We start from the raw sequence: 24,199 nt of genomic DNA, 5'->3' as shown, positions 1-24,199 counted from the left end.
GTGCATGTGTCAGCTTGTGTCAGGAGGCAAGTGAAGTAGGCTGGGAGCCCAAGTCGCAAGCCATAAGCAGCGTTCTCTCTGTGACTGTACCTGCTTTCAGGGGAGTTTGTCTTCAGAGGTCCCAGTTCTTAAGGGCTTTTGTCATCCCAACCTTTGATTGCTTGGTTAGCACTGGGAAAGTCCAATCCCAGTAGGTCCTGCCTGGCATCATAGATTGACAGGCTGGTGCCTGGAGGTTCCCCATGTGTCCAAGGGAGGCTGGAGGCACCATTTTCACAAACACTATCCCTTCCACCTGTGGCAATGAAGGTCTTAGCTTTCTTCGTCCGTCTGTGGGAATGAACTCTTCAATCATGGGAGCTGCATCTTCTGTGCCTACTTTCTAAACCTTTAAGTTACCTCTGTGTCTTTCTTTGAAGAGACTTATTGGAGCTGAGTGGGGTGGCTCAGCCTGTAATCCTAGTGTTACAGTCTCAACAATGCACCACAGTGTTACAGTCTCGACAATGCACCACAGTGTAGCAGTCTCTCCTTGCCTGAGGTAGTACCTGAAGTCCTTTGTCTCCCGACCAAGAAATTTAAGAAGCGTGGACACCAAGGGTGAGGTTGGAGCAAAAGTTTAACAAATGAAAGAAGAAAGCTCTCTGCTGTGGAGAGGGGACCCAGAAGAGGGTTGCTGTTTTTACAGTTGAATGCAAAGGCTTATTTATGAGAAACCAGTGAGGTCTGGGCATCAATGAGGCTGGTAGCCCCACCTTCTCCTTCTAGTGCGCATGCGGGCCCTTAGCTTGAGTTACTCCATATTGCTTTGTTACCTTTACTGCGCATATGTTAGGGGACGGAATTTTCCATTGCCGGCATGTCTGGGCAAGTTACCTGTGTAGGCTTTCTTATCTGTGCAGCTGTGGGCACGTCTTAGGCAAGCCCCGCTGTGCACGATCCCTTATCTGTGCCTGCGGACTGTTCTTTTGTTTGAAAGGATTCAACTGAGGACCCACTTTAACTGCCTGCCTGACCAGGTTTTTTCCATTCTCCTCTCTCAGTAGCATTTAGGGAGGCAGAGGCAGGAGTATTGCTGAAACCCACGAATTCAAGACCAGCCTGGGCAATATAGTGAGAAAGGAAAAAGAAGAAAGAAAAGAAAGAGAGAGAGAGACAGAGAGAGAAAGAAAGAGAAAGAAAAGAAAGAAAGAAAAAGAAAAGAGAGAGAGAGGAAGAAAGAAAAAGAAAGAAAGAAAGAGAAAAGAAAGAAAGAAAGAAAGAAAGAAAGGAAAGAAAGAAAGAAAAAGAAAGAAAGAAAAGACTTACTGGTTTGAGTCACTACCTCTGGGATAAATAAATTGGCTATATTTGAAAAAATTTTTAGAGAGCTCACATCCTAAACAGCTGTATTACTGATACCTATGGTTTAATCCAACTGAAAAGAAGGTGGCCTTCCAAAAGGTTGGAAACCTCCAAGAATGTGGCCAGGCAGAAACATTGGCAGCTGGCACACCAACTGTTGCCACCTCTCAGGAGCATTGTCTCAGGGTTTCTCTCCATGGCTGTCTTTGGGAGTGGCCCTGGATTGTGAAAGGGCTGTATCTTTTTTGTCTCTCTTTGGAGATGCCTCATGCATCCATGGTTCAGTGGTGAAAAACGTGTTTGTTTTGGTCTTGAGTCACTTGTTAGGCATATCTTCGGTTTAGAGCTTTGGTTTATATAAAGCATGATAGGAATTTTTTCCTTTAGCTCTTCCCTCCTAAGCTAAAATGGAACTGTGTACTCAGAAAGAAAAACAATTTATTAAAACTTTTCTAGACAAATAGCTCTAACTCTAGAACAGAGGAATATTTTGATTTCCATCCTAGTTGGAAATCTGCTTCCTGATATAAAGGAGCAAACTGAAGATCGGATGGATGGGTCAGCACGTTGACATTCAGACTGCAGCCCAGTTCTCAGGGGAATTAAAAACAACTGTCCTTGTCTTACACATTGAGGCTTTATCACAACAGGAATGTGCCTCTAGAAGCAATTCAAAGCCCACCTAACCTTCTTACCAGTACCCAAACCTTACCTGTCCATCTCAAGATGCTTGCAAAAACTTCAGCAAATCAGAACATTGGAAACAAAACTGTCTTGCATTTAAGAAAAAGAAGGAAAAGTTTTAATAGATTTATCCTAGACTTCTGATAATAGGCAAATGTGCCCCCCAAAACTCCTTCCTGTTGACAACTTGAATTCTTTCTCTGTGCTTTTGAGATGTAAATTTTCTACCCTGTCTTATCTAAGAACCATCCTTCTTGAAGTGCAAACTTCAGGGAGATGATTCTCAGGTTAAAAAGAGAAAAAAAGAAACTATTTGGAAACTGGCAAATGACAAGTCTTGAGTACAACAGCATGAGCCACCTGAGCAGGGAACCTTCACTGGTCCCATTTGCCAGATCCAGCTATTCTCTTATAAGTGAGTTTTGAATTATTGTATCTGGCACATGGTTAAAATTTAGTAAGATCTGTTTCTATCTATATGGTTATGTATGTCTAAGTACGTATGTATGTAATGTAAGCATGTAATGTGATATTTTCTATCTCTGGATAAGGTCTATTTAATTGGCTTAAAGAAAAATAAGTGTTTATAAAAATTATTCTCTCAGAAAAAGAGAAACTAACCAAAATGCTTTTCAACTTCATGTAACCGATAAAATTTGGTAAATAAGAATATTATTGGCCAGACTTGGTGGCTCACGCCTGTAATCCCAACACTTTGGGAGGCTTAGGTGGGAGGACTGCTTGAGGTCAGAAGGGCAAGACCAGCCTGGGCAACATAGCAAAAACCCTGTGTCTACAAAAAATAAAAAATTAGCTGGGTGTGGTGGTGCATCTCAGCTACTTGGGAGGCTGAGGTGGGAGGATCCCTTGAGCCCAGGAGTTTGAGGCTGTAGTGAGCTATGATTGCACCACTGCACTCCAGCCTGGGTGACAGAGCAAGACCTTATCTCTAAATAAGAAAAAAAACGAATATTATTTGTTTAATTAAAACAGGCATGTCTTCAGAATTGTTAGCATTAAATATAATGCAACTAAATTTTCATCTCTTAGATGTTTAAAATCATAAGACTATGGGTTCAACCTAAGAGCAACTGTGCAAGTAAAACTGCAGTGTCCATTACTGTGTGTATATCAATCACATCAGTAAGACAAAAGTCCAATTATATAACTTTTTATGTTCTTGCTTTTGTGACTCTCATAACATGCAGGTGCTATGAAAATAGTTAATGGAAATAGCGTGAAATGATGGCTAGCTTTGTCTAATGTCTTATTTAATTTTTATGAATAATCCAAGCATAATTGTTAAGAACAAGTGAATTACACAGATGTAAGAGCGACAAAGGTTTATAAATGGACTTTTGAACAGTAATTATGTTTTATAATATGTCTGTTTAAAAAGGTTTCCCAATGTCTTTGGTAAGTACACCCTTAGATATCTTCATCGAATGTCTAGTTTATTTCCAAATAAGATAAAGTACTGAAACATTAACTGGTGAACATAAATTTAAGTTTATTTACCTTTGGGTTCTTAAATTTTATAGAAAGACAAAATATACTTGGGTTAGTAAATATGTCCTGTTCCACATTGAAAAAGTATTCTATGAGGAAGCATATATTTCTAGGAATGATGAAATATGCAGTCATCAAGTGTTATGTGACAGTTCAAAATTGCTTGCTTCCTAGGTTTTCACTGGAAATTAGGGTTACTAAGTCTTAAAATTCTAATAACGTAATTAATACTACTATAAATGACAAGAAAAACAATTCTGCATGGAAAGTATACAAGGAAAGTAAGTTGTTATAAGGTATGAGGTTTCTTTTGTAAAGGGAAAATAACTTTGTCTAGTTTAGAGGTTATTAAAAGGTTGTTTCAAAATGAAAGAAGGAAAGATAGGGGAAAACTGAATGGACATGAAGTTGGGAAGAAAGAGAGCAAGAGAGATCCTATAGGGTCAAACTGACTACAATGGAATACATTTATTATAACGGTTTTAAAAATGAGTCTTAATATCAAAAGTACACTGATGCAAAACTAGAATTTAGTCTTCTAACAACGAGGGTGTTTTGTAGTCTTAATAAGAGATAGTGAAATTTTTTTTCCACCTTTTGAGTGATCTGCCTTAAAAAAAGAGGTTTCTGTGTTTTATCAAAATAATTTCTGTGCTTCATGTTTTCATTATTAGGTCTTTGATTACTTAAGAAAAGCGAGTCTTCTCAATATTAAAAGAGTTAAGGCTTTTTATGATTATGTAAGCCTTTAATATTTGCCTTTAAGATCTCATGTCACTTTGATTTTACTTCATAATGATCTGTGATCCTATTTAATCAAATGTTTAAACCTTTTGATACTGGTACTTTCCAAAATCAAATTCAAAGTTAAATGTTTTTGACCTCGAAATAACTTTGGGATTTCTCAGATGGGCCCCTGGAAGTTTTCAAAAGCAAATTGTTCTCTCTTCTTCTAAAACATATCTAGTAAGCTAATTGGCCTTATTTTATGTTACATTTGCGTGGAAAGCATTATCAAGTAGGAAATGAGGTTTAGCCGCCTTTGAGTTATGTGGGTGTATGTTATTACATGCAATTCCTAGAAATCTGCTAAGTTCCGATAAATCAGTCATGATTCTAGTTACTATTTTAAGATGTTGTTTGCCGTGGAAGTAAAATGAATAATAAAAAAATAAAAATCTAAAAATGAAAAATAAATAAATAAACAGCTTGTCAGGTGCATCATTATTATAATGAAATCTCATCCGATCTTTAACCATGGCTATTTTAAGTCTTTGTCATCCATTTATTGTTTTACTTTAATTCTCTAAAAGCTTCTTTAAGGAGATTCATGGAAAACACTCTGACAAATATTTTGGAATACAAGTTTCTGATAACTTTAAGATCATACCACCAGACTGCATAGTAATCTCCAGAATTCTAATAAGGAAACTGATGGATTCATGAAACTGCTAATAACATGAAGCAGAATAAGAACTAATTACATGCAAATGAATGAGCCCAGGAGGATACTTTTTTATTTTTTTTTTGAGATGGAGTCTCGCTCTGTTGCCCAAGCTGGAGTGCAGTGGCACAATCTCAGCTCACTGCAAGCTCCGCCTCCCGGGTTCACGCCATTCTCCTGCCTCAGCCTCCCGAGTAGCTGGGACTACAGGTGCCTGCCACCATGCCTAGCTAATTTTTGTATTTTTAGTAGAGACAGGGTTTCACCATGTTGGCCAGGCTGGTCTTGAACTCCTGACCTCGTGATCCACCTGCCTCAGCCTCCCAAAGTGCTGGGATTACAGGCATGAGCCACCACACCCGGCCTCTGTGAATTTTTTTAAATGGCAATATAGTTATTTGCATAAGTGTAATAAGAATCTGTTGTTATAACAGGACACAGTTGGAAACACTGATTATGTTATCAATGCTTTGACTGGAATGTCACATTTTATAATATGCCAGGCAACTTTAAGGAACTAAGGTTGACTTTACGGAGCCAATGAAGCCCTTGGAAAAACAAACAACTAATGTGGTACCTTGAATACACGGTTCATATGGTTACATTAAAGGTGGGTAAGGAATGTCACTTCTTGGCAGGCCCAGGAACCTCAGAATATTTTAGGGATCTTGCAAAGAGAGGACTTTACCCCAATCTACAGGTATCACAGACAAAGTTTGATGATGAGTCCTTTGCTTGGCTTCTTAGCCTTAATAGGCTTTTAAAAGTCCAATCTGAGATTCCTTATTAAAAGTTCCAGCAAAACAGAGCTTATATGATCAATCACCATTCTTGCTGCACTTTTGTAAATGCTCAGGCCAAGTTTAAGAAGACTAAAGTACCGGCCGGGCGCGGTGGCTCACGCTTGTAATCCCAGCACTTTGGGAGGCTGAGGCGGGTGGATCACGAGGTCAGGAGATCGAAACCACGGTGAAACCCCGTCTCTACTAAAAATACAAGAAGACTAAAGTTATTTTGCAGATACAGTAGTTTTACTGTAATTATCTTTGGTAAAATTGGGGGTGACTGTAAGAAAATCCATGTTTCAGTAGAAACTATGGGGTGCCTGTTATTATATTCTGGCCTTCATGTTCCTTGAGATGTTTATCTACCTCTAAACTGTACTGGAACCTAATTTTCTTAATATCTGGCTATGACTCTACAAGCTAACATTTCAGAATTTCTCCCACCGTTCTGACTTGGAATCACTGAAAACAAAAGCTGTCCTTTTCCAGAAGCCCTGCAAGCTGAAGCCAGATGACCTGATGTGAACTTTGGAGAAATCACCACAACATCCTGTGTATGGATAACCTTTGTGCCTATTGCCCTGTGGGCCACTTAGATCAGCAGAGACATTCAAACTGCAAAAGGTGCTTCATTATAACCCACAATCTAGAAATTTTCTCAACTGGCTGCCCTCCAGACTCAGAAATTTGGTTTATTCTCTGCTCCACTTATTAACTTACATTTTTCTTTTGTTGCCATAGAAATTACTCTTTGGTGGGTTATTGGACAAATTACCAACTCAGTTTCCGGACTGAAAAACTTCTTGGGAGAGTTTCAGCCTGTCTGGGGCCTGTTAGGAACAAGGCCGCACAGCAGGAAGTGAGCAGTGAGCCAGGAAGCATTGCTGCCTGAGCTCCGCCTCCTGTCAGGTCAGCGAATGCATCAGGTTCTCATAGGAGTGTGAACCCCATTGTGAACTGTGCATGACAGGGATCTAGGTTGCGCACTCCTTGTAATTTAACTAATGTCTGATGATCTGAGGTGGAAGAGTTTCATCCTGAAACCATCCCCCCACCTCCGGTGTGTGGAAATATTGTCTTCCACAAAACTGGTCCCTGGTGCCAAAAAGCTTGGGGACTGCTGTTCTCTGGTATATTTCATGCTGGTTATTCTAAGAAACTACAGACACAAGAGTAGCTCTAAGAAGCTGTCCTTTTGTCAAGGAAATCTACATCTATGAAAGAAACCTACAGTAATGAAAGTATCTTTATCAGGAAGAGGACTGTTCTAGACAACTTTTACTTTTTATCTGCATAGCAGGACAGCCTTTGCTGACCATGCATTTCCTCTGTTGACCTTCCATGCCTGGCCACTGCCTCCTCCTGGAGGCCCCAGGCCCTTCTTCCTTTCTACAGCTTAGGACACTCTATCAGCTTCAAATATCTGACCCTTCTTTGAGTCTCATATTCTGTGGGACTCCCATGCATAAGTAGTATAATAATTATGGTTTTCTCCCTGTTCATCTGTATTATGTCAACTTAATTTGTAGCACAGCCAAAGAACTTAGAACAGTGGAGAGAAGCCATTTTTGCTCCCCTGCAGACAAAGTGAAGGATAATGAAGATATTTGGGTTGGATGATGATAACGAAGTGATTTGGAACTCATGGAAAAACTATACATTAAGTGGGTTGCTTGATGAATTAATATCAGCCCCAAGGGAGAGCTTCAGTGATGTGCTGCTGGGCCCCATCCCTGGCCATGTACTGATTAACATTCCAGTTTACAGTTGCCTGCAGATGTAGTAAGCAGCTTCATTTAACTCTCAGGGAGCTGGATCATTAAATATTCAGATGAATGGAGGCTATAATTGCTCTTTGTCTTGTGTTAGGACATATGCAGGTATGTCGTCACCATCTCTGAAAGATCTTGAGAAACATGGACAAACTAAAAGTATTTTAGTCAGAGAAATTAACAATAATAATAATAACAATAGCTACATGTACTGAGCACATACCACATGTGGGCACTGTGTTGAACATTGCACTGGCATAACCTCACGGAGTCCTCACAACATCCCTCTCAGGTGGACACTATTGGCAGTCCCACTGTGCAGTTGGACACACTGAGGTATGGGAGGTTCCGTGCTCTGGTCTCTGTAGCACAAAGACTGGTGGAAGGGTCTGGGCTGTGGCCTGGAGAGGGCAGTCTGAGCCAGGGAGGGCAGTGCCATCCCTACAAGTGGATGAAGGCTGAGGGGAAGGCGGTGGGTTTATTCCAAGTGGGGCTGATGGGCAGAAGTGGAAGCGGAAGGTGGGAGTCGCGGGGCAATGGCAGCTCCTGTGTGAGGAGGGACTTCCGAGTCTTCTGAAACCGCCTTTGCAGAATTCTAAGTAATGAGAGAAAGCTAACGTGACTGACTCCATCTTGCTTCTAATCTCATAGGCTAACTTGTTTCTTGTTTTGATTTGTTGCTTATTCTGGAATGGAGGCCAAGATAACTATGAGAGGAATTTAGTTTATAGTTAAACTTTGAGGCAAGGAAAACTGAAATCCCCGCTCCGTTCCTCAGAGATTGAAGCTGCATTCATGAAACAAGGTTTGAATTATGGTAGTGGCTTGAGCTTTGCTAAAGGATAGGCAGAGTCAAACAATGAGCTGCCATGCTTAGCTTGTTTTTCTGTAAGTTGTGTACTGCCCCAGAGTCATGTAACCAGGGTAGGCAAATTTATAACTTCTCTGACTATCCCTAGAGATAACATCACTACTGTGAAACCTAAAGAAGGGGCCTTTGAGATATTTTTTCAGATTTAGCATTTCTGCAGACCAAGAACCGCCACCTGATCCTGAGACCCGCACCCGGGAACCGACGCACCTGCGTGAAGACGATTTTAGCCACCTCTGTGATGCCATCTATTGTTTCAGTTTCCCAGCTTCTGCCTGCCAAAGTACCCTTAAAACACCCTGGCCTCCGAATTCCCAGGGAGACAGGTGTGAGAAGTTTCTCCTGTTCTCCTGGCTCTCCCGGCCCTGTGGTCATGAGGCCCTTACTTTGGGGCAGTGCCTGTTCTCTGCGCATTTGGCTTTCTGGGCAGCGGGCAAGATGAACCATCGGGCTGTTATGCTTCGGCGGCATGTTGCTCTGGAAGGCCCGTCAGGGATGCCAGAAGAGAGGCTCCACTCTGGGTGACTCAGAGATGCTCTGCTCCTGTGTGGCCCGATGGACCTGCAGCCACTGCTTACAGACAGTGGGTTTGCCAGCCACTAAAAAGCCTTTGCACGGCTTCAGGGCAGCCTCAGCAGAGGGGCCACAGATGGCTTCACCGTGGAAACACGTTCCTTCTGTGGAGGTCAGATCCATGGCCTGAGGGGTGCAGGAAAAAGCTGGAGTGGCCATTGCCCAAGCTTTCCCTCTTTTTGGGGGAAATATAAAATAGCCTCAAATCTTTATACCTCCTGACATGAAACCACAGATTCGCTGATTCTTCAGCTAATTTGTGCACATTCAGCATTTGTCAGTCTGACGGACTTTCCTCCCCCAGCGCCACCTGGATTTAGGAAATGCCAAGCTATGAATAATCAGGCAGACCTCACCCAGATCTGAAAGCAGAAATGGAAAGAGTTTGGGTGTCTAAATGCCCTTCATGTTGAAGAATGACCCTTCAACAGGATGTTTTAATGTTTTAAACTTTATAATCAGCAGATGAGGGGTAAAGATGGAATTTAGGGGAACCTGAAGCGAAATTCTCTTTCAGTCGCTCTCTCTGTCCCCCCTCCCCACTGCCTGCATATAACACTCCCTTCCCACATCTGTGGATCCCGTGGTTCATGGTAACATGATGGTGGGAGAGCACCAGCTGTCAGTTAACCTGAAACAACAGGACTGATTATTTTCACAAAGTAGGAGAGGCAGAGCATCTAGGGTTTAGTCAGAAGAATGGATTCCAGCCTCAGTCAGTAATTAGCTGTAGGATCATGGGCAGTGCAGTTTGATGTTCTGAGTTTCAATTCTTCCCTGTTTTTATTTTTTTTTTTAGAGGTGGGGTCTCACTCTGTCACTCGGGTTGAAGTGTGGTGGCACGATCATAGCTCACTATAGCCTGACCTCCTGGGCTCAAGCGATCCTCCTGCCTCAGCCTCCCGAGTAGCTGGGGCTACAGGCATGCACCCTCATGCCTGGCTAATTTAGAAATTTTTTTGTACAGGTGGGGTCTTGCTATGTTGCCCAGGCTGGTCTTGAACTTCTGGGCTCCAGTGATCCTCCTGCCTTGGCTCTCAAAGTAGCTGGGATGACAGGCATGAGCCACCATGCCCAGCCCCAATTCCTCCCTTTGTAAAACAGAAATAATAACAATTTTTCATGATAATTGAAACTCCAGCATGGTTTTGAGTATCACACACCATAGTGCATGTTGACGCGTCTGCTAATTGCTCCACGTTATTTCTGTGATGATTATAAGATGGAAACCTCCTGCTGGCTTGGAAGTTTTCACAGAGCTGCATATTTGGTGTAGATGTAGTGTTTGTTTTACGGATCCTCAAAGGATTGGGATAATTAGCTAAATAAATCTTGGCTAAGCCAGCATGTGTAAGGTGGTCATGCCCTTAACTCAGTAACATGTACAAAAAAGACCCGTAAGGCATGAGATCAAAGTGGAGATTAAGAACGACTCCCTAGTTAAGGAGAGTCACCTGGGGAAGTGTGAGCCCTGGACGAACCACATTTGTGTGGTCACCTGGGTCTGGCCACCCACAGGCAAGAACAAGACTTGCAGGGCAGTCATGCCGCTGGGCGACTAGTGGGGATGATAATCCTACAGCAAAAAGTTAAAACATAATAACAACAAATACCCTTTGCCAGCACGGTGCAGAGAAACACTGATTTTCTGGTTGGAAAATCTATAATGCCCAATAAGACCTCAGAAGTGTTCATAAGCTGTGACTTCAGCCAGTCTAGAAAATTATCTGGGAAAGATCTTAAGGAAATAGTCACATTCAAGAGCACAAAATCTTAATTGTAACTTTGTTTAAATTAGCAAAAAAAATGTAGGAAGCATCTGTGTGCAGCAGTAGGGGGTGAGTTAAATGAAACAGCAAACATTCTTATTTTCATTTTTATTTATTATTATTATTATTTTTTTAGACAGAGTCTCGCTCTGTCACCCAGGCTGGAGTGCAGCGGGCACGATATTGACTCACTGCAACCTCCGCCTCCCGGGTTCACTTGATTCTCCTGCCTCAGACTCCCAAGTAGCTGGGATTACAGGTGGCCGCCACCACACCTGGCTAATTTTTGTATTTTTAATAGAGACAGAGTTTCACTATGTTGGTCAGGCTGGTCTCGAGCTACTGACCTCAAGTGATCCACCTGCTTCGACCTCCCGAAGTGCTGGAATTACAGGCTTGAGGCACTGTGCCTTACTTACAACAGGTAAGTGGCATGTCCCAGGTTTCATGGCCTAAGTAACAAAGGCTCGCCCAGGACTGATACCATCTTACTCCAGTGCTTTTCTCTAGACAAGGAGCTGTCAGGAAAAGTTGCTCTGGAATTGAAACAACCCCATGGGAGCTTGGGTGTGATCAGAAATTGCATGGTGGGTCTACAACGGCGGGCCAGAGCTGTCTGAGTTGGTGCAGCAGGTAGCCACAGGGTGCTGCACTCATGGAGGAGGTGGGGTGCCCCTGGCTCTGGCATGCTCTGCAGAGAAGACCCTTTCTGGGTCTGGCCTTAGAGCAGAGGGCTGCCAACCTTGGGGCTGGCCAGGCACGGTCTCCAGAAGGAGTCCTTCTCTTCCTCTTCCTCTTTCATCATCATCTCTTCTCCCTCCTCCTCCTCCTCCCCTCCTCGTCTTCCCCTCCCTCCTCCTTCCCCCTTCTTTTGTCCCCCTTCCTTTCCTCCTCCTCTTTGTAGAGAGAAACCCAGTCCTCCTTCCCACTCCCTTCTTTGGCTCCCCCTTGTAGATGCTTGGAGAGAGGGAAGTTTTGGAGACATGATCTGGCTTTCTTCAACTAGCACCCTTTGAACACTAGTATTTTACTCTCAGATTTAAAAACGAAAGAGGAAGTCAATGCCCTAAGATTTCAAATATTATCTCAAGACCTCTTAGAGGGGATCAGGGATTTTATGTGATACCGCCCGGCCTCATCAGTGTCCTCTTCCTCATGACCACTGCCACCACCAGCACCGTGCGATCCATCCAGGACACCACCCCCCTTCAATGCCATTTCCTGTCAACTCCTAGGGATAGTCCTGCTCACAGATACAAGGTGCGATGTTGGGCCAGCTATTCACAGAAAGAAGGTGAAAGGGCCACAACAGACAGGGCAGTATGGACTCTCTGTTTCCAATGCTGGACTTGAAGGGAGTATAAATTAACATAAATAAACTACAAGTGACTCAAAGCCAGTCTTATCTGGGAGGCAATATAGTGTCATGGTTAAGCATGAGACTTGGATTGAAGTCTCCATTTCTCCCTGGTTCTGTGACCTTGGTGAGCACCTCTCTTGCCTCGGTCATCTGATGAGTAACATGGGGGTTATCACAGTGCCTGTCCCATCAGATTGCTGGAGTCATGAGTGAATAACGACGCAAAACTCTAGACTGTGTCTGTTTCCTTTACCCGTTGCATACCTAGTAGTATGACTGGCACATAGTAGGTGCTTGGTAAATATTACGAGAAAGACGAATGAGTGAATAAATGAATGATGAAGAAATGAATGAATGAGAACATAGTAAGTGCTTAATAAATGTTAATTATTAGCATTATTGTGAAGTATCTAATTCTTCCATCCCTCCTCTTATAAGGATAAGAAGTATAATTTTATGGATTTACTTTTTCTCCTCTTTTTCTCACATCTGTGGATGGTAAAACGGTTAGCAGCAACAGCATGATCCAATGCAGGCATAACCAGGGATTTCTGAGGACAAGAAGGGACTGAGACATCTATAAACTGGATGATCGTCATGGAAAACCACGGAGAGTGGAGTCTGTCACAATCTCTCTTACAACATTGTGTTGCTTTCTTCTTTTGAGACAGTCTAGCTCTGTTGCCGAGGCTGGAGTGCAGTGGCACCATCACAGCTCACTGCAGTCTTGAACTCCCAGGCTCAAGCCATCATAGCTCACTGCAGCCTCGAACAACTCCCAGGCTCGAGCAATTCTCCTGTCTCCCGAATAGCTGGGATTACAGGTGCCATCACGCCCAGCTAATTTTTGTATTTTTAGTAGAGACAGAGTTTTGCCATGTTGCCCAGGCTGGTCTTGAACTCCTGACCTCAAGTGATCTTCCCTCCTCGGCCTCTGGAAGTGCTGGGATTACCGACATGAACCACTGTACCTGGCCTATGCTGCTTTTATATTATCTTTTTCCTCCTTTTTTCCCTTTATCTTGCTCCTTTTTATACACAGTAGTGGAAAGAACAGGGCATGCATGAACTCTGCTCTGGAAAGATCCTGGACAAATAGGGTTATCTCCCTGGGCTGCCATTTTTTTCTCAAAATGAGGACATGGGCCCCACCACTCTCTGAGTTCTTGTCCAGTCTATCATACTGTGGTTCTGTGATTTTTTAAAATAGCTTAACGTCAAGGTATATTTGAGTGCCTAAACTTCCAGTTTCAAAGTGTAGCCTGGGGACCCAGGGAGCTCCCCAAAGACCCTTTCAAGGGGTTCTAGGGTCAAAATTCTTCATAATATGGCAATGTTATTGGACTTTTTCACTTTCCCTCTCTTGCAAGTGTAAAGGATATGAAAAGCTCATTAATATTCTTTGTGATTCCACTCTGTAACCAGCCTTTAAGAAATTACCACTTCTTGAGTTTTTATGTAGTATACAAAAAGAATTTCACGATTAAATGAAAAGGCTATTAAAATACTCGTCCTTTTTCCAACTACATATCCAAGCGAAGCCAGATCTTCACATACCTCAACCGACACAACCTATTCCACCACATTGATGTAGATGGCAATATGGGAACATATCTGTTTTTTTCTTAAGCCAGACGTTAAACAGATTTGCAAAAATGGAAAGTAGTGACCCTCTTTGCACTGATTTTTTTTGGAAAATATAGTTATTTTTCAGAAAAATATGTTGTCTATATTAATGTGAAATTGGTTTATTATGCTATGTTCAAATGAATTAATATATACATAGTTTTAGAAACTCTCAGTTTTAATTTCTGATATAGTAAATATTGCTAGATATAACTCACATTTAAGAAAAAGCTCTATGGGGCTGAGTGGAATGGCTCATGCTTGTAATCTCAGTCCTAGGGGAGGCTGAATCAAGAGGATCGCTTGAACCCAGGAGTTCAAGACCAGCCTGGGCAACATAGTGAGATCCTGTCTCTACAAAAAATAAATTAAAAAAATTAGCTGGGGCCGGGCGCGGTGGCTCACGCTTGTAATCCCAGCACTTTGGGAGGCCGAGGCGGGGGGATCACAAGGTCAGGAGATCGAGACCACGATGAAACCCCGTCTCTACTGAAAATACAAAAAATTAGCCGGGCGTGGTGGCGGGCGCCTGTAGTCCCAGCTACTCAGAGAGGCTGAGGCAGGAGAATGGCGTGAACCCGGGAGGCGGAGCTTGCAGTGAGCCGAGATTGCGCCACTGCACTCCAGCCTGGGCGACAGAGCGAGACTCCATCTCAAAAAAAAAAAAATTAGCTGGGTGCAGTGGCACAAGCCTGTAGTCCCAGATACTTCAAGGCTGAAGTGGGAGGATTGCTTGAGCTCAGGAATTCTAGACTGTAGCAAGCCATGATCGTAACAGTGTGCCCCTACCTGGGTGACAGAGCAAGAATCTGAGAGAGAGAGAGAGAGAGAGACAGAGAGAGAGAGACAGAGAGAGAGAAAGAAAAAGAAAGAAGAAAGAAAGAAAAAGACAGAAAGAAAGAAAGAAAGAAAGAAAGAAAGAAAGGAAAGAAAAGAAAGAAAAAGAAATAAAGAAAAAGAAAGAAAGAAAGAAAAGAGAGAAAGAGCTCTATGAGAGAAACACACACACACACACAGAAAGAAGGAAACAGCTCTAGGGGGTCCTTAATATTTTTTACTGTGAAAGGGTCCTGAGATCAAAAAGTTTGAGTTCCATTCAACACTATTCTAAGTTTACCAGAACAAGTGAGAGTTTGCCCCTGAATTTTTAAAAAATTAATTAAGCATCTGTTGTTTAACCTCTTAAAGCTTTTAGTTCCCCCACTCTTCATGCTGACTTTTTAAAATGACTGAGGTCACTTCTCTGTTTTCATCGTGTTTTGCCTGAATGTGGGAATTTCGCAGCACTCTAAGCCAGTGCTGAGCAGATGGAGATGTGTAAAGTTTAAGCGAATGAGAATCAAGTTTTCAGAATCTGGAATATGTTCTAAAAATATTGATCTCCTAAACTGGTAGCCTGAGCAAACATTTAACATGAAATAAAGTAAATCAGTAATCTCCCTCCCATAGTTACCCTCTCATTGAAAAAGACCAGATTATTTTGCAGGCAATTAATTAATCCCTCTCATAGCCAGGGAGAGAAGCCAGCCAACTCACCTTGTGAGTTTAGTATGATATGATACTAAAACTGGAGACAATTTAGGAAAAGAAAATGATAGGCCAATGTGGGAGTTTTAAATATGTACACATTCTTTGATATACTTCCCTTTGACAATTCCCCTGCTGTTGAGGGTGGGCTGGTTTAGTGATTTGCTTCTAGCAAATAGAATGTGGCAGAAGTGATGATATGTGATGTCTAGACTAGGCCATGATAGCCTCATGGCTTCTGCCTTCTCTCTTGGGTCACTCTGGGAAAAGCTAGCTGCAGTGTAAGAGGATGGTTGGCAGCCCTATGGGAGGTCCATGTGGTGAGGAGCTGAGAGCTTCTGCCAGCAGCCATCTGAGGATCTTGGACATGAATCCCAGCCCCAGTTGGCCTTCAGATGACTGCATCCCCAGCTGACATCTTGATGGCAACTTCTTGAGAGACACTGTGCCAGTACCACCCAGATGAGCTGCTCCCGAATTCCCAACCCACAGAAACTCTGAAATACTAAATTTATGTATTTTAATTCAGCACAATTGGGGGCTACTTTGTTATGCAGCAGTAGCAAATTAAAATAACCAATATAACTTATGAATATATAGGTGCAAAAATCCTGTAGAAAATTCCACAACTCTAATTCAGTGGTGCTATATTACAAGTAATTCATTATGACCAAGAAGGGTTTAACCCAAAAATGGAAGGATAGTTTAGCATTAGAAAAATCTATTAATGCAATGTACCACCTTCACAAAAAAGGAAAATAAAAATTTGGATTTCAACATTCATTCGTGATTAAAATTTTAATAAACTGAGACTAGAAGCTAACTTCCTTAACTAATAAAAAGATATTCACAAAAGTCCTACATAAACATTATACTTAATGTTAAAACTTTAAAAGCAGCTCCATTTAAGTCAGCAACTAGAAAAACATGCTATCACTGTTTCCATTCAAAAATATATTGGATATCTTACCCAATGTAATAGAGCAAGAAAAGCAAAGAAGGGGTACAAAAACTGTAAAAGAAGAGAACAAAGTGTCCTGATTTGTGAATAACAGTTGTCCACAGAGAAAAATCAAAGAGAATCATGGTCAACTTTTTTGAAGACTAGTCAAGTGAAGCAGTGGGAATGGAGAAGGAACAAATAAATCTGTAACTGAATGTGATCAATTAGTTGTAAACATCACTGCACTCAGACCAGCCAGGGACAAACTATGAGACCTCATAAAAGAGCTCAACAAGATTTCTGGCTACAGGCTCAAGATACAAAAATCTATGTATCTATAGACTATAACAACTCAATAAAAATATCAAACAAGAGGGCAAAGGACCAAGAGAAGCTTTGATGCTTTTTTTCTCTCTCTCTCCCTCCCTCTTTTCTCTCTTTTCTTTCCTTTTCTTTCTTTCTTCTTTCATCTCTCTCCCCCACCCCCTGCTTTCTCTCTCCCTTTCTCTCTTTCTTTCTTTCTTTTAGGGTCTCATTCTCATTACCCAGGCTGGAGTGCCATGGCATGATCATCGCTCACTGCAGCCTCAATGACTTCCCAGGCTCAGGTGATCCTCCCACCTCAGCCTCCCCAGTAGCTGGGACTACAGATGCAAGCCACCATGCCTGGCTACTTTTTTCTGTTTTTAGTAGAGATGGGGTTTTGCCATGTTGCCCAGGCTGATCTCGAACTCTTGGGCTCAAGTGATCGGCCTCCCAGAGTGCCGGGATGACAGGTGTAGGCCACCATGCCCAGCTGTTATGATGCTTTTCTAGAGGAATAAAGCAAAAAGACTTCCTCAACAATACTAAGACTTATTACGGACAATATTAAAACTTATTATAAAATGTATTATTAGTTGCAGTAGCAATGAAGACAGTATGACATCAGTACTGAGATAGACTTATAGGCCAATGGATCATAGGAGAGAGTTCCCCTCTCCAACAGACTCGTGCATGTGGAGACTTAATAAACGATGAACATGACACAGTTCAGCCAGGAGAGGATGGCCTATTCAGTCAATGGTGCAGGGATATTTCATTATCCACATGGTAAAAATCAGAACTCAACTCACATCATACACAAAATAAGTCAAGTGGATTTAAAGACCTAAATATGAGAAGTAAAACTATAGGCCGGGTGTGGTGGCTCACGCCTGTAATCCCAGCACTTTGGGAGGCCAAGGCGGGCAGATCACTTGAAATCAGAAGTTCGAGACCAGCCTGACCAACGTAGTGAAACCCTGTCTCTACTAAAAATACAAACATTGCCAGGTGTGGTGGTGAGTGCCTGTAGTCCCACCTATTCGGGAGGCTGAGGCAGGAGAATTGCTGGAACCTGGGAGGCGGAGGTTGCAGTGAGCTGAGACAGTGCCATTGCACTCTAGCCTGGGTGACAGAGCAAGACTCCGTCTCAAAAACAAAAAACAAAACAAAATAAAACAAAAACCCTGTAAAATAAATATAATACAGAAAAAATTGTATAAGCTCAGGGTAGAAGTGGACTTCTTAAACAAGACAAAAGAAACACAAACCATAAAGAAAATGATCAACATATTTGACACATTAAAACTGACATTGGTTCATTAAAAGATACCATTTTAAAAAGTGTAAAGAACTACACACTGGGAGGAGATATTTTCAAGGCACATAACTGAAAAATGATTCGTATTCAGACTGCAGAGAACTCCTCCACCTCGATAAGAAAAAGACAAACAACATAACAGAAAAATGGGCAAAGGGCTTGAATAGTAATTTCATAGAAGACGAAAAGTAAATGGCCCATAAACATGTGAAAAGATGCTCAGCCTCATTAGTAATCATGGCAATGCAAATAAAAAGCACCACACCATACCATTTTATACCAACCAGATTGACAAAAATATTAACGTCTGACAATACCAAATGTTGTTGAATTTGCAGGGCAACCACATAACCCTGCTATTGAGAGTGTAAATTGGAAGAGCCAATTTCAAAAACAAGTCAGTGTTATCTAATAAGATTGAAGATACATGTATGGTACAATTCAGTAATTCTCCTGCTAGCATACACACTAGAAAGATCTCGCACACGTGCACTGGGAAGCTTTTATAAGAATGTTCATAGCAATAATGTTTCAATAGGAAAAAGTTGAAAACAGCTCAAATTCCATTAGCAGTAAAATGGATAAATATTTGTGGTCTTAGCAACTCAGGAGGCTGAGGCAGGAGGATTGCTTGAGCCCAGGAGTTCAAAGCTGCAGTGAATCGTGATGGGGTCACTGCACTCTAAGCCTGGGTGACAGAATGAGATCCCATTTGGAAAATAAATACTGTGTACTATTTGCCTGCAATGGGATATCACACAGCAGTGAAAAGGAATAAATGAATCTTAGCTGAATTTCAGGAACATGACGTTGCAGCAAAAATGCAAATAGCAGAATAATTCACACAGCATAATTCTATTTATTCACAGTCCGAAAACATGGCAAAACTAAACAAGACATTGTTTAAAGATACAACCATAAGGTGAAACCCTGTCTCTACTAAAAATACAAAAATTAGCTGGGTATGGTGGCGTGTGCCTGTAGTCCCAGCTACTCGGGAGGCTGAGGCAGGAGGATGGCTTGAACCTGGGAGGCAGAGCCGAGATCACGCCACTGCACTCCAGCCTGCTGACAGAGCGAGATGCCATCTCAAAAAACAAAAAACAAGCAAACAAAAATCATACAACCGTAAGTGGCAAAACTATAGAGAGAAACAAGGGATGATAAATACAAAATTCAGGATAATGTTTCCATCTCTGCTGGGGAGGGGAGGAGGGCATGAGGTCGATGGAATCCCATGAAAGACTGGGGCATTGGAACCCAGAGCCTCTTTGTTAGCTGGGTCATGGGCACATGACACTATTGGTTTATTATCTTTTTGATGCCTTCCAGATGGGTATAGGTATAGATGGGGAACGTGTATTGGCTAACTGTGAACTGAATTAAAGTGCTAATCTAATGCAAAATGGTGCACATGGCCTCCAGGCCCTAGATCCAAATGGCTTGGGTAGAAACCTGGAACCGCGTCTTCTTGAGTAGCTCTCTTAATCTCCCCGTGCCTCCGTTTCTTCACAACAACTGGATCTGACAAGAGTGAATTACAGTGTAATTATAAGGGTTTTATGTATGACTAAATATTTTGTCAAGTGCTTAAAGTAGTATCTGGTACCAGGAAACCACTATATATATGTTTGTTAAACAAAGGGTGGGGGCTTGTGAAGGGGTTTGGGGGAGTGGAGTGGAGCACTGAATTTTCAAGGTGTTCTCATAATCCGGGAGCAAAACTTTAAAGGCCTGGCCCTGCACTTCCAGCGTGGGGACAGCTTTTGTGGCCCCCTTTCAGAGACGGGGGAAACAAGGTATTCTATGGCAGATAACTTGGGAAGCTCTTGGGGCAGTCTGTTGATGAAGGGAGGGGCAAATGTCACTCCAATTCACAGTCCATGACATGCCTGTCCTTAGTTCCTTGTCGTGGGGGGAGCTGCTTCCAGGGGCGAATTTGGGGATCTCAAGCACATCGTGAGTCCAGCTCCCTGAAACCAGGCTGCTCCCTGAAACCAGCCCAGCTCCCTTTCACCTGGGTGTTGGTTTGCCCCTGAGCATGCCTGGCCTTTTCCTCCGCTTCCTGTATCCAAGGGAGAGGAGCCTTATGTTGCCTGGGGTGACCTGGTTCTGGGGTTAAATTCTGAAATGACCTGGCTTCCAGAGAAGCTGTGCTGGCCCGCCTCAAGCCTGAGGGACTGGGGAGGCACCATGTTGCCCACCGGAAGCACTGCACAAGGAACTAGCAGGATCCTGAGCTTTGGAATTATACTCTCTACTTACAGGACGTTTCCTACATCATGTGACACTCTGTGTTCATATGCCGGTGTTCTCTCTTCTGAGTGTGGGAACTCCAAAGAGAAAAATACTGTTCCTCCTCTTCCCCGGATGGTGAAACTGCTTCTAGCTTTCATCACTCCTGCTGGTGACAACCACGGGTTCGTTCCAGAAGCCATTATTGAGCACTTGCTATGTTCTGAGTCAGCTAATATTTCAGCCTCATTCTTGCCCCTGAGTGGGGTGCATGCCACGCTGCCCCCTCATGAGTGAGCCTGGCCCAGTATGTGTTGCCAAGTGAGATCATCTGTCTTTCAGGGAGGCTGTCTGAAATCACGTCTAACGTGACCTGCTTCTTTTACATTTTTTAGCTTTCTGGCTCCCTCAAAACAAACAAACAAACAACAACAACAACAACAAAAACAGCCATTGTTTTGAGTCCAAGTGCTTCAAAAGGCTCCTGCTTAAGGACTGTGCTGTGGTAGACATGGCGGTTCCTTCTAGCCCTCATATGGCCTAGAACTCTGTCAGCTCTGTCAGGCACTAGTCCCCGGGGAGATGGCCCAGCGTCCATGGGGTGCCCTTCGGCTGCCGTGGAAAACACAGAGGGGTCATGAAGCTGATCTCGGTGGCAACTTTCCGCAGCAGCTGTGTCCTCATGGCAAGGCCAGTTTAGTGCTGCGGGAAAGCTCTAAAGCCAGATGGCAGCCTCCTCAGGGGACCTGGACCAGCGTGGGCCCAGCAGGAGGCCAAGCATCACGTGAGGAAGGCTGGAGAGATCCTTCTCAGGGAGGACTGCAACAGCGGCCCCCAGCGGTGACATCCACCCCTAGAGGAAACCATGGAGGGAGACAGCCCCCACCTTAATGGCACCACCCCCAGGCTCCAGGGAGGCTGCCATGCCCCTGGCCCCGCAGCTCAGCTCCTCAGGGTCACCTGTTCCCTCTGCCAGCCACCAACTGCCATTCCAGGGTATGGTGTTCTCACTGATAAAGCCACTCTGGGCAGATGACACCTCATCCCATTGTTGGACGGACGGACGTTGCAAAAGAAGGATTCCTAGGCCAGGCCTGCAGGAGCTTGGCCTAGGATGGTCCAGCCTGGCTGGCGGGCAGCCCCGACCTTCTGGCAGCTGCGGGACCGCCTGGGCGCCCCTCGCCCCCGCCACCCCACGCCCTCCTAGCCGCTGTTTGTGGTGACTCACCTCTGGTTCCCAGGAACGTTGTTATTTTTGGCCCTGGTGTTATTAAGATTGCGCCCAGATTCCCTGCAAATCGGCCATTAAGCAGCATGGGGCCCTAGTGAAAGCACGCGGAGAACAGAGGGCCCAGGGTTCCCGGGCAGCGCGCTTCGGGAGGCTCCCTGGCCTTGGAGAGCTCCAGCCTCCCCGGGGGGCGGAGGGGCCGGCCGGAAGGACTCCTGCGCCCCACACCAGCAGCGCCAACGGGGCGTGCGCCCTGGCTCAGCTCTCCCCGGCTGCTCCCAACCCCGGGGCACCCAGGGCCGAAGCTTCCTCTACAGAGCCACCCCCCTCCTTAGGAAAACAAAACAAAACAAAACAAAACAAAACAAAACAAAAACCCAGGAAAGGCAAATTGTGTAGATGCCGCTAAAAAGAAATTCCCTCTTAATATTTCTTCCCCTGCACCCAGCGACTTTTAGACAAGCAGAAGAGGAGATGCCCTGCCCGCGACTAAACCAGACTCCCTTTCATTTACTACCCTCTCAGCGTGTGGCCTGATGTCCAACTCTGGGCTCTGAACTCAGCTCTCCCCGGCTGCTCCCGACCCCGGGGCAACCAGGGGTCCGCGCCGGCCGAGGCCTGGGGAGCGGGGCCGCCTGGGGTTGGGGGAGGAGGTGCTCTTGTAATCTGCGGTCCCCAGGCGGGCGCCACCCCTCCGCCCGCCCGTGCCGGGAGCGCCCGGCCCGATAGCGCGCGCCTCTGGGGCCGATAAGGCCCTCGGGGGCCCGGCCCGCACGTCACAGGCCCCGCAGAGGCTGCGGTGAGTCCGCCAGCCCCAGCTGCTCCTCCTCAAGGCCCGAAGGCCCTTCGGCGGGCCCCTGCTAAGAGACCGGCATGCCCTGGTCTGTGGGCTTCTGCAAAGTGAGTACTGGGCGGCTGCTTGGGGGGACGGGGGGATGTCAAGAGGGGGCCACCCAGGCCGCGCCAATGGGCAGCACGCGAGCAAGGGCAGCTTTGCACACCCCACCCGCCTCGCCTCGCTGCGGGCTCCCTGCCCTAGCATAGCGGCACATCGACCTTGTCGCGGAAGGCAGCGGGTGGACCCTGCCCTACTCGCTGAAGCCAGTTCATATTTTTTACATCCAGAGATTTGCTGTCAAATTGAGTTCCAACTACCTGGGTCTCTGAATTATGTCCTGTCAGCAATAGCGCTGGGGAGGGATGGTTTTTGGATTATAGTCCAACTCTATTGAGATCTTAGAAGCTTTCCTTTGAGTCTGCTAAACTGCGTTTTGTAGGTGTGTTATTACAGGCTGCGGGGTGGGCCACCCGGCTAGGGGGCTGTCACTGTCATTTGGAAGGGGACTTTGGCTTGTTTTCTCAAGGACCCACGGAGGCCGGTGGTCTCATGGTCACACCTGCTCGGTTCTTTGGATTTATGTTGTTAACTCATGGAGGTAAAGATGTCTACGAAGGAAGGGAAAGAGCGGCAGCGTGGCCTGGGGAGATAGGCTCTCATGGATATTTTTCAAGTGATAATGGCGCGTTAGCAAGGCCACTCCAGCCTTCTCCTTCTCCCTGTGTAGATAGAACCTGTCCTATCTCTGCCTGGCAGCACGGCCAGCCTGTGCCATGTGTCCTTTGTTGGGTACGGTTCTTAGTTTGGTGATGGATTCAGACCCCAGAGTTGGACATCAGGCCACACACACGCTGAGAGGGTAGTAAATGAAAAGGAGTATGGTTTAGTAGCGGGCAGGGCATTTCATCTTCTGCTTGTCTAAAAGTCGCTGGGTGCAGGGGAAGCAATATTAAGTGGGAATTTCTTTTCAGTGGCATCTGCACAATTTGCCTTTCCTGGTTGATTTTTTTTTTTTTTCCTAAGGAGGGGGAGGCTCTGTAGAGGAAGCTTGGGCCTCCCACTTTAGTTCCACCTGCGGCAACGCTTCAGGTTAAGTTCGTAGAGTCTTTTTCCTCTTGTGGCGCCACTCTAGGGCAGAGGTTCAGGGTGAGTCATGGAGACCTGCTCATAGCCAACTTTGGAAGGAGGTGGGTGACTGCAGGTGTCCCGTGCAATGTGTGAACTGTCTTCAGACTCAAACGCAAGTGTTTTGCAGGAACAAGGAATGGCCGATGGAAAAAATGGGTAAAATTATCCTCCTTTCACAAATCAAGTTACAGCCTCAAGCCACTTTTCTCTGTGTCTCAGTTTTCTTGTCTGGGAAATGGGTCTGCTGTGAGGCTGAAGTGAGTTACTTGGTTATGAAAACATTAGCAAAGGGGACAGAGGCTTGAAGACGGTTATTGTAACCAGGATCCATAGACTCAACTCACCCTTGACTTGATGGGTCAATTATAATTAGCTTCTTCTCTGTTATTGGTATATAATAACTTACATCTTTGTGGGATACATGTGAGTGTTTATTTCACGCATAGAATGTGTACTGACCAAGACAGGGTATTTGGGGTGTCCATGGCCTTGAATGTTTGTCATTTTTACGTGTTGGTATCATTTCAAGTCCTCTCTTCTGGTAACTTTGAAATGTACACGGTATTGTTGCTATTATAGTATAGTCACCCTAATCTGCTGTCAAACACCAGAACTTATTTCTTTTATCTAACTGTATGTTTGTACACATAACCAATCTCTCTTCATTCCCCTTGCCCCCCACCCACCCTTCCTGGTCTCTGATATCTATTATTCTATTCTCTAGGTCCAAGAAATCAACTTTTTAAGCTCCCATGTATGACTGAGAACATTCAGTATTTGTTTTTCTGTGCCTGGCTTGTTTCACTTAGCATAATGACCTCCAGTTTCAACCACATTGCTACAAATGACATGATTTCATTCTTTTTCATGGCTCAATGGTATTCCTTTGTGCAACTGTAGTTTTTATATTTATTTATTTAATAATAATTATTATTATTT

At 44.3% G+C, this 24,199-nt stretch overlaps 1 protein-coding gene and 1 long non-coding RNA gene across 6 annotated transcripts in view; both read left to right on the top strand.

The window, feature by feature from the left end:
- Positions 1-24,199, top strand: part of ANK1 (ankyrin 1) — a 242,300-nt gene that overhangs the window by 77,137 nt on the left and 140,964 nt on the right. The window lies entirely within an intron of this gene.
- On the top strand, positions 1,235-17,356 carry LOC115836333. The gene is made up of 3 exons (XR_004031324.1): positions 1,235-1,428; positions 3,177-3,182; positions 17,345-17,356. It is a non-coding gene; the product is annotated as an uncharacterized LOC115836333 (long non-coding RNA).

The sequence above is a fragment of the Nomascus leucogenys genome, chromosome 8 (assembly GCF_006542625.1).
Source record: "Nomascus leucogenys isolate Asia chromosome 8, Asia_NLE_v1, whole genome shotgun sequence".
NCBI classification, from domain to species: domain Eukaryota; kingdom Metazoa; phylum Chordata; class Mammalia; order Primates; family Hylobatidae; genus Nomascus; species Nomascus leucogenys.
Note: the sequence above shows the minus strand (reverse complement) of the source record. Positions and strands in the feature narration are given on the sequence as shown.